This window comes from Cervus canadensis, chromosome 6 (genome assembly GCF_019320065.1).
Source record: "Cervus canadensis isolate Bull #8, Minnesota chromosome 6, ASM1932006v1, whole genome shotgun sequence".
NCBI lineage: Eukaryota > Metazoa > Chordata > Mammalia > Artiodactyla > Cervidae > Cervus > Cervus canadensis.
This window is the reverse complement of record NC_057391.1, coordinates 29543284-29556062: the sequence shown is the minus strand read 5'-3', so window position 1 is coordinate 29556062 and position 12779 is coordinate 29543284. Positions and strand designations below refer to the sequence as shown.

General features: G+C 39.4%; 1 protein-coding gene across 5 annotated transcripts in view; it reads right to left on the bottom strand.

The window, feature by feature from the left end:
• The window catches only part of CDIN1 (CDAN1 interacting nuclease 1), a 229099-nt gene that overhangs the window by 129115 nt on the left and 87205 nt on the right, over positions 1-12779 (bottom strand). The window lies entirely within an intron of this gene.

The following is a 12779-nucleotide window of genomic DNA, read 5'->3' as shown; positions in this document are numbered from 1 at the left end:
GTCATTTCCTTCTCCAGGGGGTCTCCCTGACCCAGGGACCAAACTTGGGTGTCCTGAATTGGCAGGCAGATTCTTTACCCACTGAGCCATTGTAAATTTACTGTTTTCCCAACTTAATTCTAAGGCCGGGCCAGTAGGAGGGGACCAAAGCAATCACTCACATACTGGTCACCTTCTCTGAGGGACTGCACTCACTCTGATCTGCTACTCAGTCATCGGGTAGCAATGGCAGACACACTCCTTTGCAGCACCCATGATGCTATCAGTATCTCATGGAAACAAGCACCTTCTCCACATGTTCCTGGTCACTGCTAGGTTGTTACACTGCTAACCCTCATACCCATGTGAGAAGAAGATTATTAAATGACCAGACCGCATGCCTAAAAATATGCTATTTTCCTATCCTAGGGAAAATTACTGACCTCATGTCAAACTACATGCAAACTCACTGCTAAAATCATAATGGTCCTTTTTAAAAAAAGAGGCACAATATCCTAGGACAGAAGAAAAAAAATTAGGTCATTTGTTTTATGAGGGAAGAAAGGGAAATCTTACAGGAAAAAGAAACTGATGACATCATAGTTTTCCTCACAATATACATTATAGAACAGTGTGCTTATCAGAAGTAAGAATCATAGCCAATAAACTTAAAAAAATAGTTTGAATATATTGAATAGAACACTATTCAAATCAAAGGAAGCTTGCAAAGGGAAGTCAGTGATTTTAAATTGAATAGTAAAAACTATATATTGAGTCCTCGTTCATTTAAAACTCAAGAAAATCTCTTTTCTCTTCTCACAACTGGCTGTTTCTCAGCACAGGAGAGAAAGTGCTAACACACAGGACCTCCAGGCCAAGGCTCCAGATGCAGGACATATCTGCCCTCCATGTCTGGGTATTTGCACTCAGACTTGAGTAGGTCTACCTCCCAGATCAAGCCAGAGTGCAAGCATAAATTTACACACGAACTCTGAAGCTTAGGAAATGCCCAGTGAGGGAAATGAGAGTCGCTCAGTCATGTCTGACTCTTTGCAACCCATGGACTATACAGTCCATGGAATTCTCCAGGCCAGAATACTGGAGTGGGTAGTCTTTCCCTTCTCCAGGAGATCTTCCCAATCCAGGGATTGAACACAGGTCTCCCGCATTGCAGGCAATTCTTTACCAGCTGAGCCACTAGGGAAGCCTAGGAAATGCCAAAGGGAAGAATAACATCAACCAGATAAGGAAAAGCAATTGGACAATCTTGGGGTGGCTGGGGATATGAGGCCTCAAGGAAGCCCATGCCTTTCATGGAAACTGTCCCTAGGCGAGCCACGACTTTCGCCCACTGTGCATCCATCTATTGTGACCATGTGTGGATAGGAGTCTTGTTCTCTCCAACCACTGCTAAAGGCATTTGTTCTGTTGATTTCACAGTTTAACCTTGCCACTGCTTTAACTGCTGGGATTTGAAGTACAAGCCTGTTCAAAGCAGGAATGAATGAGCCCCTTGGAGCAAGATGCACTAGAAGAGGAGAGAATTGGTACCTGTTAAAGCACACTACACAGAATACAGTGGCAATAGGCAATGCCTGGACTATGACATGCATGTGTGTATGCTAAGTAGCTTTAGTTGTATCTGACTCTTTGTGACCCCATGGACTGGAGCCCATCAGGCTCTTCTGTTCATGGGATTTCCTTCTCCATATTGTGGAATATCTCGAACTCAAAGAGGGCAGGATCCTAATAGAGGAAACATCCACGTCCCACCTTTCTGGGCTTCCCAGGTGGTGCTAATGGTAAAGAGACCCCCTGAGCATGCAGGAGACATAAGAGACCTGGGTTTGATCCTTGGGTTGGAAGGCTCTCCTGGAGGAGGGCATAGCAACCCACTCCAGTATGCTGGCCTGGAGAATCCACCTTTCTGAATTAACTTTTGGACTGGCAATTAATACCAAGATAGTCCAATACTAATTTGTGTAAACTTTTAAATTCATTAATCTTGCTACAGATTGCTTTATTAGTATTTTCAAGAAACCAAGTTTCAGTTTTTTTTTCTCTACTACTCCACTTCTTCAAAATTCATTTAATTTACTCTTTTGTGATCATTGTTGCCCGCTTTCTTCTTTGAGTCTACTACATTTATTCTTATTAATACCTTCCTATGTTTATTAAATAAAATTTCAAGCTTTAACACATTTTTTAAGACTACAATTTTTCCTCTAAATTCTCTTTTAGCTACATGCCACAACTTCTGCTGTCACTTACAGATATTTTGTAGTTCCCATTATGACTTAAATCTTTGATTCATACATTATTTTAAACATTTCATTTTTAACATTCCAATTTGATTAGATTGTGGAAACCCCCAAATTTTAATTTGGAAGTATATGCTTGACTTTCTTTGTGTTTTTGTATGTGACTCAATTTTTATGAATGTTTTAAAAATCACTGTAGTTCCTATTTTAGAGGTACAGGGTTCAGGTATGTCTAGTATATCAAGATTTGTAATTGTATTATTCAAATCATCTATATTATTGCTAACATTTTCCAAACTACATTATGTACTATTCTACTTATATGTCAATCTGTCAGCTTCTCCATATAATTCTGTCAATGTTTGCTTTCTATATTAAGAGGCTATATTGTTGGGTGTACAAACTCATTGTTCTACATACACTTCTTAGAAATTTTGTCTTTTGGCATCGTCATGACCTTGTAATCTTGTGTGTGTGTGTTAAACATAACATTACCTACTGGTGATACTGCTACACCACTTTTCGTTTGAATAGTATCTATCTCATACATCTGGTATTTCATTTCTTTAAACTTCACTGCATCATTAAGTCTTAGGTCTGACTCTTAACAGCATTTAGCCAGATTTCCTAAAATCAAATTTGGAAATCTCTCCTTTTTCCAGAGTGAGTTTAATCTACCTGTAACTGAGACATCTGGAATTACCCTACCCTCTTACCTTCCATGCTCTGGTAACCATTTTCTTCCCCTTTCCTATTTACTACCTCTGAATTGGTTACATTTTCTTTATGCCCTCTTTCTCTCTTTATTCACTGAAAAGTATCAATAATATGTTTTTTTTTTAAATTTTTATTTGTTTTTGGCTATCCGGAGTCTTCATTTCTATACTTGCGGTGAGCAGGGGCTACTCTTCGTGCGGTGGGCCGGCTCCTCATTGCAGTGGCTTCTCTTGTTGAGGAGCACTGGCTCTAGAAGCACAGCCTTCAGTAATTGCAGTGCATGAGATTAGTTGTTCTGCAGCATGTGGGATCCTCCTGGACCAGGGATTGAATCTTGTCCCCAGCACTGGCAGGCAGGTTCTTAACTACTGGACCACCAGGGAAGTCCGATAATATAATTTGTATCTACTTCTTTAGCAGTTCTCTCAAAAATTTTTCTAATCTAATCATACCTCCTTGGCAATTCTTAGTGTAAGGAACTTAGAATGCACTCATTCCAACTAGAAAGTCCCCCTTCTTCATCAGCTTCCATGATACCATGCCTATTAGTTTTGTCTGACCATCTTGTTTGTAAACACAATTTCCTAGTTAGTTTCTGTGATGGTTAATTTTATGCGTCAACTTTATTGGGCAACAAGGTAACACATTTTGTCAAACATCACTCTGTATGTTTGTAAGGGTATTTCTAGATGAGATTCACATTTTATTTGGTAGATTGAATAAAGCAGATTGCTTTCCCTGATGTAGGGGTAGGCCTCATCCAGTCAGCTGAAGGACTGACTAGAAGAAAAAGGATAAGTAGAAGAGAATTCTTTCTGTCTGACTGCTTTTGATTTGGGACATTGGCATTCTCCTTTCTTTGAACTAGACCTAAAATATTGGCTCCTCTTGAGTCTCAAGTCTGCAGGTCTTTGGACCAGAACTAGGCCACTGGCTGTCCTAGGTCTTTAGCTTGCTGACTAACTATAGATCTTGGGATTTATTAGCTTCTATTATCATGTGAACTAATTTCTTATAATTTCTCTCTCTCTCCCCTGCCGTCTCCCTCTCACACTCTGTCTCTCTCTCTCTACACACACACACACACACACACACACACGGTTCTGTTTCTCTGGAGAATCTTCACTTACATAGTCTCTTTCTACTTTTAAAAGTATTTTTAAACATTCGATGTTTATTTAAATTTATCAACATGTTTGTCAATTTCCTTTTTTAGCACTGCTGCTTGAATGCCACATTCCAATTTTAGATTCAATGTTCAAAATTGGATATTGTTACTAAAGCACGTCATTTATTAGTGCTTTCAGCTAGGATCACTGAGTAGCAAGATCTTTGGTTCTGCCTTATCTGAAAATATCTTCACTGAGTTCTCAGTTTTGAATGATAATATAGCTGGGTATAGAATCACATACTAAGAATCAGCTCTTTGAAGATATAATTCCATTGCCTCTTGACATCTATTACTGATAAGAACTCGATTGCCAGATGAACAGTTGAAATTATAGTACATTTATAAAATAGAATATTACTCAGTCATGAAAGGAACAAATTTGAGTCAGTTGTAGTGAAGTGGATGAATCTAGAATCGCTTATACCGAGTGAATTAGGTCAGAAAGAGAAAAAACAAATATTGTATATTAATGCATATATGTGGAATCTAGAAAAAAGGTACTGATAAACATAGTAGAGAATGGATTTGTGGACACAGTGGGGGAAGATGAGGCTGGGAAGAGTTAAGAAAGCAGCACAGATATATGTGTGTGTGTGTGTGTGTGTGTGTGTGTCTGTGTATATATACTGTCATGTATAAAAAAGATAGTGGGAAGTTCCTAAATAACAAAGAGCCCAACCGAGAGCTCTGCGATGACTAGAGGAGTGGGATGGGGGGAGGGAAGGAAGGCTCAGGAGGGAAGAGATATAATTATAACGGATCCATGCTTTTGAACAGCAGAAACCAACACAAAATTGTAAAGCAACTTTCCACTAATAAAAAAATAAATAAAATTTAAAAAAGAATCCTACTTTCAGTCTAACAGTAATCTCCATACAGGTAACTTGTCTTTTATTTCTGGTTGCTATTAGAATTTCCTCTGTTATTCAATAGTTTCACCACTGTGAACCTGGACATGGCTCTTTTTATTTAGCTTGCTTGGAATTAGCTATTTTTCATGAGTCTAAAGATGAACACATTTAACTAGTTTGAAAACAATGAGCCATCTCAGCTTTGGTCTCCAATTTTTTTGGAAAGCTTACATTAGACATCTTTTAGAAGGTCTTATATCTCCTGTCTCCTACCCCTATAAAGTGTTTATATTTTCCATCTCTTCATCTCTTGTGTTATACTAAAGTTGATTTCTTCAGATCCATCCTAGAATTCACTAACTTTTGTTCTAATCTAATCTTCCAATTTTGATTTCTTGTATGTAATTCAACAGTTTACTCACCAAATGAGCTTTTAACTTCAATGACAATTATTTCATTTCTAAATTTTATTTTTGTTTTTTAAATGTGTTTTTCATACAGTTTTCTTTTGTTTATCCAGTTATGGTCTTTCTTTTCACTTATTCAATCAGCTTATATATTAATTTTGTAGCTTTCAAATGTCATCATATAGATTAAATTTATAGTATCTTCATTTTCTCATCTCTAGTCCATAGTATACCATTTCTCTACCTATCTATCGACCTGCCCACCTATTTACCTATCTTCCCTATGACAGTGGTTTCCTCACTTGCTTTGTAAATTTTTACTGTGAGCTTATTTTCAGAAAGAATTGTTTGACCTGCACTGTGGAAATAACCATGACAAAGTAGTTTCACGTTTACTTTTGCAGAGACTAATTTCATTGTTAATTTCTTAGCTCAGACTTCCTACAGTAAATAAGAGTACAAATCTGAACCTATACCCACACATGGTTGACCTATTTCTAATTTCACTCTCCCCTCCTAATACTCTACAACCTAAGTCCATATGCAGTAAGCAAGCCTCCCTGACATTTTCTCCAGGCAAGTGGAGTTTCCCAGTCTCTTTTTTTTCTAATGGTTTGGGTTACACGGTGAGGCTCAATTCCAGCTCCTGGCTGCACATCTTTCCCTGTTGGGGGGGTGTGGGGTGTGGGGTTTAAAAATCCCAGCCCTGGCCTTTTATGACTGCATCTAAAGCTAACAATTCTTAGGGACTTACACAGTGTAAGCCCCTGTTCACCACTCCAAATATACATTCTCTCTCCACTTTTTGTAATTAGAGAATTGAACTTTTTGGTGTGAACTTGATTATGTATTTTAAAAGATTTCTCTGTTGTTGTTTATTTGTTCTATCAATTCTGTGTCTTTGTCATGGCAACACAGCCCAACAACCAAAAATTATTTTGTTATGCTGCTGAAGTTTTTGGAAACCCTCCAATAGGAAGTTTAAAAGAAAGCTTGTTTGTTTGTTATTTTTCTGGAGTTAAAATTATATAAGTATATATATTTAAATAAAGTCCTCCCATAAAGTTGCAGCCCCAAAGAATCACAAGAAGGGCAGGTGGCAAATATGTTGAGCAGGCTGGAGAGTGGAACCACCAAAATCACTCATGAAGTCCTCTCTTTTGCATGGTGTTTGAGCCAGGCAGAGGACTGGGAGAATGGTCACTGGGGGCTAGAAAATAAATTGTTACCCTGACCCTCCCAAAGCCTGCTACCATGTCATAGACCAAAGCAATGCAGTATCAAAAAGCTTGGGAAACAAGACAACTTGTTTCTGGGGGGTTGAGAATCAGTTCCTTTGGCTTCTTAGTCTTGCATTTTTTTTGGTGCATGTGGTGATGTGTGGCAGTGTATGTGTGTGGCGGGAGGGGGGGTTAAACACCAATTTCCTTACATGCTCATTATTTGGCAATTTGGGCTAGACTTGATGAAGACAGCTTCTCCTTATGTGGTGTTAAGTGGAGTAGATCATTTGGGTGCTGGACAATTTGCTTTCATGATGACTCACAGCTCTGGCAGATCTGTGCTTGCTGTGATATCAGCCATGACTGTGGGGAAGGGGCTTTGGTTTTTCCCCATTTGGGTCTGTCTATGGTCTGCCTGAACTTCCCCCTAGAACTGATAGGTAGGTTCCAAGTGTAAGCATCCCAAGGAACCAGGCAGAAGTTTATGGCTTCTGAGACTCTAGCCTCAGATGTTATACGAGAAGATCATAATTTTTATTTACGTCTTCCTCACAAGAGGGAAAACATGCCTTCTGAAGGAAAGGTAAACTTGCAAAGTGATGCAGTGTAACACCTGCAAATGGAGAGACCACGTGGAACAGTGGTTATGCACTGAATCTAGAATCAGATTTGGTTTGGCTCTTCTACCTGCTAGCTGTGTCATCTTGACAAGTTATAATTAATGTTTGTGACCTTCAGTTCCCTCTTTGGTAAAAGAGTGTAACATTGGTGCTTACTTTGCAGGGTTATTGTGACGATGAAGTAACACACAAAAAACACAAATGTGGTATTTGAGACTTGAGCTGTTACAGTTGTTAGGCTGTTGCCTTAGTTGGTATTAGATCACACCATGGCTGGCTTTCTGCCTCCCAACATCACATCGTCATTATATGTTACTTTCTATGGTCCAGAGGGTTAAACACAGAAAGATTTCATGAGGTGTGTGTTAAATCAGGAGTCTGCTTTTACTAGGCACATGTTGCCACAGCCTTGGAGGGACAGCAGAAGTGAGTCATCCTACATACAAACTGGGGTGAGGCCAGATTCCCTCTTCTTACACATCTGCCCTAACCCACCTCTTTGTGGGATTCAGGGTGTTCCACCTAGAATCAAACATGTTTTCTGGAAAGAACCTGGTGGAAATCCCTATAATCACAGAAGAAACAGATTCCACACTTCTACCCCCACCCCACCCCCATGCCCAGCTTAGGGCATTTCAAGCACCAGCAATCAAGCAAGCAGACACTCTACCCAAATCACTAACACTCACACCCGTGTTTAGAACTACTCCTGTCCTTAGTGTAAGCTCAGATAAGCAGCCAGCTACTGCAGAAAGGAACCAAGGCAAATAAGCAGATGAATCATCTACACTCTTAAGGTCTCTGGAAGTCCTGCCCACTGCAAAGGGTGTCATCTGTTCAGGTGACACCTGGATAAAACAAAGACAAGACCCTATATAGCTGAGACCTCTAATCCAGTGTCATCAATGGATTTAAGCATGACAGGTGAGCCAGCATGGGGCTGACTATACAGTGGATAGTAGCAATCAGGAGAGAAAACAAGATGAAGTGGGGGATGGATGCTACAGGGATAAAGATGAGATTGGTCATTTGGAAAGAAAATTGATGTGCAGATGGCATGGTGGTATTAGAATCTGGTTCTCCCTCCACTGAAAAACAAACAAACAAAACAATCCCTTCAGTTGAAAAGCTGGATGGGGAAGATGGCACACCAAGACTTCGTCACATGAGTGCTCCAGAGGCAGAGCTCTAGAACAGCAAAGCCTAAAATAGCTAGAATTGGATCATCTCCTCAAATGCTTAAGGTATTTGGATATCAAGGTTATGAATGTCCCAAGTTATATATCCATGGAGTTGGTTTGCCAGTGTCTTTTCTGGACAATCTCAACATTGCCCGTGGTGTATAGGAGCCTACTTTCTCTTACAGTTCCAAGTATGCCTCTTGAGAATTCCAGGCAGCTTGCTAAGCTTTCCTGCAGCACAGGAATGATCTCTAAAGCAGTCTGATCCCATTCGACAATCTGAATAAGAAACATCTTTCAACATTAGGGAATCCTATAGGGACAAATTATAATTCTGCCCTCTAACTAGCACATAATCATGTAAGAAATAACTTGAACGAGAGTCATCAAAAAAGTATTATGTAAGGATGAAAGGAAGAAGTCTTCAAAGCATGAATATTCACACTGATGGGATTCTTGTCTCAGGCAACTTCTAGCTCTACAGCCAGTACACACCATCAACTCTTATTCAACGAACAAACATTCAACAGAAATTTATTCAGCACATGGTTAATGCCAAGAACATACTTAATTGTACCACAGACTCCATCCTCCAAATCTGGACATTCTTTTGAATCTTTCCCTTGGCCAAAACCTCAAAGTTCAGTTCAATTCTCACCTCCTCCAGTAAAGTTTTTCATTAATTCTTCCAATCCACTTGTTCTCCTCTCCCTCATATTGTGGAGTGGAGTGAACTCATTGTCTACTGATCATTTTGCACTTGATTAAATAAATGGCTTCCCTGGTGGCTCAGAGGGCAAAGCATCTGCCTGTAATGTGGGAGACCTGGATTCGATCCCTGGGTTGGGAAGATCCCCTGGAGAAGGAAATGGCAACCCACTCCAGTATTCTTGCCTGGAAAACCCCATGGATGGAGAAGCCTGGTAGGCTACAGTTCATGGGGTCACAAAGAGTTGGACACGACTGAGCGACTTCACTTTGTCACTTTAAATATTACTTTGTCACCTATTGACATAAGAGTGGTCAAGACGCTAAGACTTGAAACCATGACGTCTTTTAAAAAAATGTGAAGGAAAAGATAATATTTAGTATAGCAGAAGAAAAAAGGTATCATAAAAGAAAGCTCAATGTTACCTTTATATATTGAAGGGCTTTTATATGCACTATTAGGCTCATCCTGTGATCACAACAAGATTAAACTTACAAGTTTAATACTGGTTCTGAAGCCATAAGGTTTCAGATTTCAGCATGACTCTGTTTGGTCTACCTTCATCTTTCTTCATTTCTTTTTGGTTTGTTTCATTATGGCTACCCTCAGGACACTTTTAGACGCTTTTCACTTAACTGCTTCCCAACGAAATTTTGTTGTTGTTGTTGTGCAGTTACTAAGTCATTTCTGACTCTTTGCAACCCTATGGACTGCAGCATGCCAGGCATCCCTGTCCTTCACTACCTCCTGGAGTTTGCTCAGACTCATGTCCATTGATTTGGTGATACCATCCAACCATCTCATTCTCTGTTGCCCCTTTACTCCTCTTGCCCTCAGTCTTTCCCAGCATCAGGGTCTTTTCCAATGAGTCTGCTTCTCCCATCAAGTGGCCAAAATATTGGAGCTTCAGCATCAGTCCTTCCAATGAATATTCAGGACTGATTTCCTTTAGGATTGACTGGTTTAATCTTGCTGTCCAAGCGACTCTCAAGAGTCTTCTCCAGCACCACAATTTGAAAGCATCAATTCTTGGGTGCTCAGCCTTCTTTATGGTCCATCTCTCACATCCATACATGACTACTGGAAAAACCGCAGCTTTGACTACACAGACCTTTGTCGGCAAAGTTATATTTCAGCTTTTTAATACACTGTCTAGGTGTGTCATAGCTTTCCTTGCAGGAGCAAATGTCTTTTAATTTCATGGCTGCAGTCATCATCCACAATGATTTTGGAGCCCAAGAAAATAAAATCTGCCACTATTTCCATTTCCCCCCTACCCATTTGCCAAGAAGTGATAGGACCAGATGCCTTGATCTTTGTTTTTTGAATGTTGAGTTTTAAGCCAGCTTTTTCACCCTCCTCTTTCACCTTCATCAAGAGGCTCTTTAGATCCTGTTTGCTTTCTGCCATTAGGAAGGTATATATATTCTGCATGCCTGAGGCTGTTGATGTTAATGCCACAAACATACCAGATATCTGGTTATACAATATCACCATCTTTGAGAACGCATGGTTCACATGGAGAACTAAGGAACTGCTTGTGTCAGGATACTTGGTAAGATGCCTGAAAGCAAAAATATTTCTCAGCTATCACCTCAAAATTGCTCTACACAAATAGCTACTCAACAAATTGCTGACCAAATTATTAATGAACTACTCAAAACCCAATTCCCTATTGTTACAGCAATTCTTAGGTAGTCAAATGGACTTGACTTAATTTGAGCTTTTCTTGTTAAAAAAAAGTAGGTGTTTCAAAAAACTGTTTCAGAAAGAGCAGACTAAGAGGTTGTTGTACATATAGGTCTTTAGATAAATGTTGACAACATCTAACGTCTTATCTTCCAAAGAGAAGAGTGCTTAACACTGGCACAGAAGTGACTTTACTATAACAAAAGAACTGCTCAAACAGTTATATGTTATTCAAACAGATATCTATTTATGGCAAGAAAATCTAATTTATTATTTGTGATGGAATTATAAATTTCCCTTTGGAAATATAATTAAGTAAGTGACATTTAAAAACATCAAGTAAATACAGTATCTTTATTATTAGTGCATATGGTGTTATGTGGATATGGTAAAACTAAAATTTCAGAAAACCAGTCTAATACTTAGACCAAGTCATTTGAACATTCAGGAAGGTGGGGTTACTCAGCCTATCTATAATGAGTGTCCGCTTCTGAAAAGGAATAACAACAACCATTTACTGAGTGCTTATTGTGTACCAGGCACCACTCTAAATCCTTCACATTCATTAATTCATCAAATTTTCAGTATGTACTCACAAGGAGGCTATCCTTATCTTAGATATGAAGAAACTGAGGTATCAGAGATTTAAATAACTTGCCCAAACTCCCACTCTTAGTTAGTGGTGGAGCCATGATATAAACACACAAACCAGTTGGGCTTGTAGTTACCTGGCTATTCTCCACCACTATTCCCATGTTAGTCAAAGGTGATCTGAAATGTTTCCGATCAGGCATCATCTTTATAAGAACTGATCATTTCCTACCTGCTAGATGTCCCTCCAATTCAAATACTAGCAATTAAAGTTTCATGACACTTACTGCTCCAGGTAGAGAAAATACAGGGCCCTGTAATGAAGATGAGCTCTCTTTTCTAAGCTTACTGGGGCCCAGCATGTCAGATGACATTGAGATTTGAGTCACAGGTAAAGAGAAGAATGCAGATCAAGGTCAGGGGAGAAAGTTAATGGCAGCAAAGACCTACCAAAATCTTCTGGGGTAGCCAGAAAATCCAGCAAGATCACAAGGGTCTTATGTTATATAAAAGAGAAAAAATGGATGCTCTTAAAAGAGATACTGCAGCTGGTATGATCGAGTTTGTAGTGGTCGGTGAGATAGGGGTAAGTCTCTGCTTTACAAGTTGATGACTTCAGGAGGCCTTTCCAGGGGTAGTCTGCTCATTTATATCTCCGGTGCTGGCAAAGACCCACACCACACCATGGTGTCTGCCGCAGTGCATAATTAGAAAGCAGTTAATTCCAAGTCATTAAAAGTGCTGCCCAGGATTGGAAGGATTCATGGAAAGGGAGACAGTATGAAGGCATGAACTTGCACTCTTTTGGGCAGGCTCCCTAAGCTAATAGGAAAAGAACAAACTAAACCCTAGATTTCTTAAATTTTAGGAGAAGGGTCAATGGGGAAGCAGAGATGGAATTACAAGGTAAGTTAGACAATATGAAAATTCATGCATTTTCAGTAGGTTGAAAGAAACATTTCCTGGGAACCAAGCCCATGTGACTAATTACAGCCAGGGACAGGGCTTCTATTCAGAAATAACTTTCGTCTAATTCTCTTGAGAAAAATCTCAACAACTTTCAAGGAAAACACAGCTATTCAATTTCTGCCCATTATCCAACACAGAGGTCTTTCTTATACTATATTAACCACCAAAAAAAAGGTCAAAATCATGTGTGTCAGACAACCTAATAAGCAACGAAGGCAAGGTACAGGTCAGTCTCATTTTACGGAAAGACAAATACCATAAAGATATCCTACAAGGTTAGAATATTTTTACAGAGGTCTCAAAATTCCCTAGGTTTTCAAGAAAGCCTACATTTTGGTCCCTCAAGCAAATGAGCTATTCATTTAAATGAACAAGTTAGTAGCCTGATCTAAAAATAGCCGTACAATTAAC